A 7518-nucleotide genomic window follows, 5' to 3' on the forward strand; every position below is an offset into this window, starting at 1 on the left:
TTTTACTCTTTAATTCATACTTTATCTCATATTTCTCCTCACTTTCTCATTTTTCATTTCTTAATTTTTCATATTTTACTCCTTCTATGCTCCTGTTTTCCATCCCCTTTGTCTTTGTACTATAACAATTAAGCTTTATTAACCTTTAGATGGTTAAATCTGTGGTATTACTGATGAAATTTTTATATTGATAGTGGAGGTATAGTTGTTGAAGTTAGTAGATACTTACTATATGTCAAATTCTTTTTAATGCTATTATTTTTGCGAATGTGTTGCTATTGCCAGGGTGGAACAGTTGTTGCTATTAATTTGTTTTCTCTGTATGCCAAAATATGGGTTGCATTAGTTTCATTAACGGTGCTGCAATCCACCACAGTGAGCCAGGTGCAGGGCCAATTACACTATATTCTCCCCACCCAAATTGACAGAGGTCATCAGATCTTAGAGCAGAGGCAAAATTTCTAGTTAGACACAACCAATGGACTTCAATTAAAAGGTCATTCCACTACAAGTGATCTTAAAATCTCGGGCTGGATGAGTAGTAATATGAGAATACAATGCAACAAAATACTTACTCAAATTCCAAACTCCCCTAAAGGTCACCTATGCGTCATAAAGTGAGTTGAAATCAAAAGCTACACAGTTAAATTATTTACATGAAAAAAAGAGCTAAAGAATAACATATAAGTATTGTGCTCACTGAACTCAAAGAAGATATAACTAAGCAAATAATGGACTGAATAAACAAAACAATTACTGACTTTACATAAGACTTTAATAAGCATCTAAGTGATATGAACAAAATGAGACAAAATGTGAATTATCATTTTATGAAATAATAAGAATCCATGGAAAGGTATCAAAAAGTAATCCAGGTGATTAAAAACCTTTTGAAGATATAGGTAGCAGAAAGGAAAAGTGTGGAGATAGTGTCAGAATGAGATGATAAGACTCATAGTGGTGATTAATTAAACAAAGGTAAATTTACAATAGCAAGAGAATATGAAAATGGATACATCAATTACTAGAAGATGCAAAAAGTGTAATTTAAAATTAATTGGAATTAGTGATAAATCATAAGACATTAATAGCTTGCAAACCTGTTTACACAAAGGAAAGGAAATAAATGTACAGGTAAAAGGAAATAATTTTATATAGATAAGTGAGGCATATCGAACCATAGTAGTCACTATTAGAAAAGAACTCCATGACACAACACAATTAAAATAGCAGACAGCAGCACAATTTGTGATAGCCAAATCTTGGAAACAACCAAGATGCCCATCACCTGAGGAATGGTTGAGAAAGATGTGGTATTTTTACACAATGGAGTATTATTCAGCTATTAAAAATGATAAACTCCAAGCCTTTATATTGAAGTGGATGCCACTTGAACATATACTCATAAGTGAAATAAACCAGACACACGTGTAAATATCGTATAGTCTCCCTAGTATAAGAACTCCAAAGAAGAAATACAAATAGAAAGATATAATACAAGTAAAAGGACAGCACGATCTCAAGGACTAACTAATCAAGAGAGGGAAAGGAGAAGAGCTAGAAAACATGACAATGTCAAGCCATACAGTTATATGTAAAAGATGAGCAAGGCAATGATCCGGAGAATATTCAGAAGATTCTTTAATCTAGCAGTTACTTGGAAAGATTCTCACCCTGACTAACTATATATACTGATACCTGTGAACTAAGCTACTGCACTGAAGATGGTAATTTTTAATAGTAGTTTCATGTTTGGAGTGCCTGTCATTCTGGTACTCTGAATATGGGTGGCTTGTCATGACATGCCAGTTACTGCTAGGATGTCTCTCGGGTAGGTGGATGTTCAAGAAGAAGGGGTTGGTGAATGAAAGTAAGAGACAGGAAAAGGAATACTGTGGGACAGTCCTGCTTCAAGGTTGTATATGGTGAGATTTTGGGACTTATATGCAAACATGAGAAGTATAGAATTCTTTATCCTATTCTTAAAATATAATCTAATTTTTAAATGTTTTTTATCATATTATGTGGGGACTTAAGGTCCAACATATCAATGCTTGATGAAAAATACCTGTTCCTTATTATGCCTAAGATGTTTGAAATACAGTGAGATAGTGAGGTTAAGCTTAATAGCCTAAATCGTTTGATAATAACAATAAGCTTGTCTTCTGGATGGTTAACAACCTAAGTTTGCAGACCAAAATTAGAGAAAAAGGAGGGCCACAAGGAAAGCCAACATTTTGGCCCTAACCTTCTAAGGTCAATTAAGACTCAGGACATATGAGAACTTGTACTGTAACGTCATGTACCTCGGTAGTGTCCCAAATTTTCTTATCAAGAAGATTATGGGGCCAAAGAGGAAAGTGATCGATGACGTAGAGTGTGCCTAAGGAGAGTCACAAGGGGAGAAGACACTCTCTCAGGCTTTCACAGAGAGCACATTGGCCAAGCAATGGATGTGACTCATCCACATGGCTGCACTGATAAAGGTTCTACAATCTGAGGTACAGGATCTCAGGATAAATGCTGAGGGCATTTCACTGACCTTCTCAGACCCAAAAGCTGCAACTCTTGTTGTATAGGTCCTGCTTTACCTTGGTCTTAACCATCCAGTAGAAAAGTATGAAGACGAAATATAGGAAGTGAAGTCATGCTGTTATGTTGAGCTGTGGGGGACTCAGGTCAATAATTTCTGACATTGCCAGTTAAACAGAAGACCCAATGCTATTATGAGCTACTGGACTCTTTTAGAATATTTTGCTGAGTTTACACACCTATAATATTCAATAACGGAACTTAGAAAAAATGGGGTATACAGATGAATATCCGTTTTGTATCTGTGTATTCAAAGTGGTTAGGATAGATATATAGTTGCATTCTCTTAATAAATAGAATGATTTCTTCTAATGGTGTCTGTAAATAGGATCTCAAGTCCGCATCTTGTACAGCAATTAACCACTAAGAAGAATATATGCAGTGTGCTATTTGTTGAGTCTGTACTTCTGATTTGATTTGAAACTGTCTCATTGTTATCTGTTTATCAATAAAATTTTGAAAAAATAAAATAAAATAAAATAGCAGAAGTCCAACCGAAGAATAGAATTTTAAAAGATGTTAGAGAAAAGCAGCAACTCACTTGTAAGGCAAACCTAATATAATTCCACAAGAATTCTCAACAGAAACTTTAAAGGCCAGGAGATGCTAAAGTGAAATGTTTCAATGTTTCAAGTTCTAAAACAGATGAACTTCCAGCCCAGACTATTATATTAAATAAAAAAACTATGTTGTAAAATTAATGTAGAAATAAAACCTTTCTATGGTTTAAAACAAAACAACACCTTAAACAACTCGTAACCATCAAACCATCACTGGAAAAACAATTCTAAAGGGTATCCTAGAAGAAAGAATGAAGTCAAAATGACAAAATATCTAATAGAAAGAGTAGACTAGGTAGCACAAACAGTGAACATAAGGAGAAAAGGAGGAAGCAGTAATGTGAAAATAATATATGACACAAAAATATCAATACCTTTCAAGAGAAATTCTCAGCGTGAATGATCTGAAATCACCAACCATGTGACACTAATTGACAGAATGAATAAAAAACCAAAACATAATAATATGCTATATACAAAAACACATTTAATGCAAACAGAAATTCATACAGTAAAAATCGAAGAATATAAATCAGTATTTCATGCAAAGGGAACTGAAAACTGTAGGAATAGCTATCCTATTTTCATACAATATGGACTTTAAACCAAAACTAATCAAGACAGGTTAATTGGTAAAGGGTACATTTCAACAAGAAGAAATAACAAACAAAAATATATGACCAAACAGCAATGTACTCAACTTTAAAAACACCACTGGATAGAAATGGTCAGATAAACATCAATACAATCATAGTGGAAGACCTCTATACAACACTGTAAAAATGACACAGAATGACTACACCAGAAAATCAAGAATGGAATCTCAAAAGTGAAACAAAGCTCCATACAAATGATCTTAGTAGATCCCTACAGACATTCACAAACAACAAAATATACATTCTTCTCAACACAACATAGAATTTTGTACATAATAGACAATTATGCATCCTTAACTAAATGTAAATGATCTAAATTTTGATAAGACAATATTGCAGTGAAACTAAGAATAAATGACAGACAAAATCATAGAAATTATAAATTATTTGTGGAAATTAACACACGTTTGAATAACCAGTGTATCATGGACAAATACAAAAAGAAATTATGCAGCTTCTACAATGAAATGATAACAGCAGTGCAACATGCCAGAACCTATGGAACACTTAAAAATAAGAAAGTGTATTCTGTGAATAATCATTTTAGAAAATAGAACATAAAAAATAACCAAGTGGTACACCTCAACCCACTAGAAAGGCAAGAACTGACTTAATTCAAATCTAGGACAAAGAAGGAAATTGCAAAGTAAGAAGCAGACATTAATAAAATTTAAACTAAAAAGAAATGCAGAGTAAATGAGCCAAGGGATGAATGCTCAAAAGAAGAAATGAAATGGAAAATCATTAGTCAATCTTACCAAAAATAAAAAGAAAGATGTAATCAATGCAATTTGAAATGGAAAAGGTGAAATCACAACAGATACTGCTGAAATCCAGAGGATTATTAGTAACACCTTCAAAAACTTGTACTCCAGTAAATAGGAGAAATCAGGAAAAAAATTGATAGCTTCCTGGATACATATGAATTAATAAAATTGAATAAAGATTTTTAAAAAGCCCTGAATAATACCATCACAGGTAATTAAACAGAAGCAATTAAAAAAAAAACAAAAAACTATCAACTAAAGAAACTAAAGTGAAAGAAAGACTCACTTTCTTTTTCCTACAAGAATTCAGGGAAGACCAATGCTCATATTCCTCAAACTCTTTAATAAAGTTGAAAGGGAACCAGTACTCCAAGTCTCATTCCTGGAAACATGTATAATCCAGATTATAAAATCAGATTAAGAACCTAGGTTAAAAGTTGATCTACAGGTCAATCTGTCTAATGAATACAAATGAAACAATTCTCGACAAGATACTACAATCATCAAAAAGATTAAGCATCATGACCAAGTAGGATTTTCATCCCAGGAATGCAAGGGTACTTCAACATCTATAAATCAATAATTTAATCCATCACATAAATAGAGATGAGAACTAAAATCACATAATAATCTCAATAGAACCAAGGCTGGCAAGATAGCTTAGTGGACTGAAGTGCCTGCTGAGGCAGACACAGCAGCTGGGGTTCAATCCCCAGCCTGCCATGCAGGCCCCACTCCCATGGTGTGCTGAGATGGTGCATGAGACTGGGAATGGTGGTACACATCGATAATCCCAGAGATTGGGAGGCTAAAAATCCTTGGGAAGATCACCACAAGTCCGATCTCTGTAGTTAGACCCTGTAGACCTTGTACCAAAAATATTAAAAAGAATCTGAATAGAACCAGAAACAGCCTTTGACTAAATCAAGCATCCATTATGATAAAAATCCCTAAAGAAAATAATAATGAAAAGACCTGACAAAAGCTATTTTAGGCAAACTTACTGATAACAGAATACTAAAGGAATAAAAACTAAAAACTTTCCCTCTCAACTCAGGAACAAGGCAAGGATGCCCACTATCAACAGTCTTATACAATGAAATACTCAAACATTAGCTAAAGCATTTAGCCAAGAAAAAGAAATAAAAGCAGTAGATATAGAAAAAGAACAGTGAAATTATCATTATTGTAGATAGCATGGTCCTCCACATAGAAGATCCAAAAATTAAACTAACACTACAAGAATTAATAAACAAATTCATTACTGTGGCACAATATAAATCAATGCACAAAAATAAGTAGCTTTCTTTTTAAGAGAATAAAATAGCAAAAATAAAAATATTAGAAATGATACAGAATTCACTAAACAAAATGATAGGAATTGAAAAGTGGTTGTTAAATTGCATGCTGTTGTCTTCAAATTAGTTTTTTTATTTTCTATTTTCTTAATAATTTTATTAAGGGCCATGTAGATGGCTCAGTGGAATAAACCCTTCCCTGGCAAGCACAAGGGCCTGAGTTCAATCCCCAGTTCCACCAAAATAATAACAATAATAATAATAATAATTTTATTGAGAAACAAATAGCAATGAGACAGTTTCAAATCTGATTAGTAGGACAGTTTCAATAATTAATACATTGCATGTTGTTTTCTTAGTGGTTATTCATTGTAAAAGATGCAGATATTATATCCTGTTTACAAGTGCTATCAGAACAAATATTTCTATTCACTGAATTAAGAAAATGTAGCTGTATATCTATCCTAAATATTTTGAATATACAGATACAAAATGGTTGTTCATTTGTATCCCTTTTTGTTTAGTTTTGTCAGAGAAGGGTATTCCACTGTCATTTAAATATTATAGGTGCACGAACTCAGCAAAATATTCCAATATACTCCAGTACTCCATAATAGTAGTGAGTTTTCCGTAAGACTGGCAATGTCAGAAGTTGTTGACTTGAGCGTTTTACAGCTCAACATATTAATATGGCTTTACTTTTTTATATTTTGTTTTTATACTTTTCTGCTGGATGGTTAAGACCAAGATAAAGCAAGACCTATGTAACAAGAAATGTAACTTTTGTATCTGACAAGGTCAGTCAAATCCCCTCAGGATTTATCCTGAGATCCTGTACTGCAGTTTGTACATCCTTTGTCAGTGTCAACCATGTGGATGAATCACCGCCATTGCTTCACCGATTTGCTCTCTGTGAAAGCCTAAGAGAATGTTTTCTCTCCTTGTGACTCTCCTAAGGCACACTCTACATCATCATTCACTTTCCTCTGTGGCCTCATAATCTCCTTGATCAGAAAATTTGGGACACAACTGAGTTACATGTTGTTATAGTCATATTCTCCTATGCAAATTAGTTTTTTAGATTGCCAGATATGAGCACGCAAAATTTGTCACAAAAATTAAAATGAAGACATTACCTGTTTCTTTTGATAGAGAATTTGCTATCAGCAGTACAGTTATCCAAGCAAACTGGATATATTCATATATATTTCCCTTTCCTTCTTTCTTTTCTCCTTTCTCTAATCCCAGTTGTTCCTTCCTTTAGAACAATTTCTTTTACTTTCACAATATGTGCGTGCTCCCATATTTATAGCAGTGCAATTTGTCATAGCTAAATTTTGGAAACAACCCAAATGCCCATAAACTGAGGAATGGATCAAATAGTTATGGTGTTCCTATACAATGGAGTATTACTGAACTATAAAACTCAAGGCTTTCTAAAATTTTATTTGCATTTATTTTATGCTTAAGTTATTCCCATAACATGAGTTTTTGTTTCTTCAGTTTCTTTTGGGATATCTTTTTCTTCTGTGCAACTTCCTTCTCTGGTTTAGGAGCAATTTGTTCCTTTTCAGTAAGGATCATCTCAATATGGCAGGGGGAGCTCAGGTATGGGTTAATCCGGCCATGAGCTCTATAAATTCGG

This window comes from Octodon degus, unplaced genomic scaffold (genome assembly GCF_000260255.1).
Source record: "Octodon degus isolate 3935 unplaced genomic scaffold, OctDeg1.0 scaffold00236, whole genome shotgun sequence".
NCBI classification, from domain to species: Eukaryota; Metazoa; Chordata; class Mammalia; order Rodentia; family Octodontidae; genus Octodon; species Octodon degus.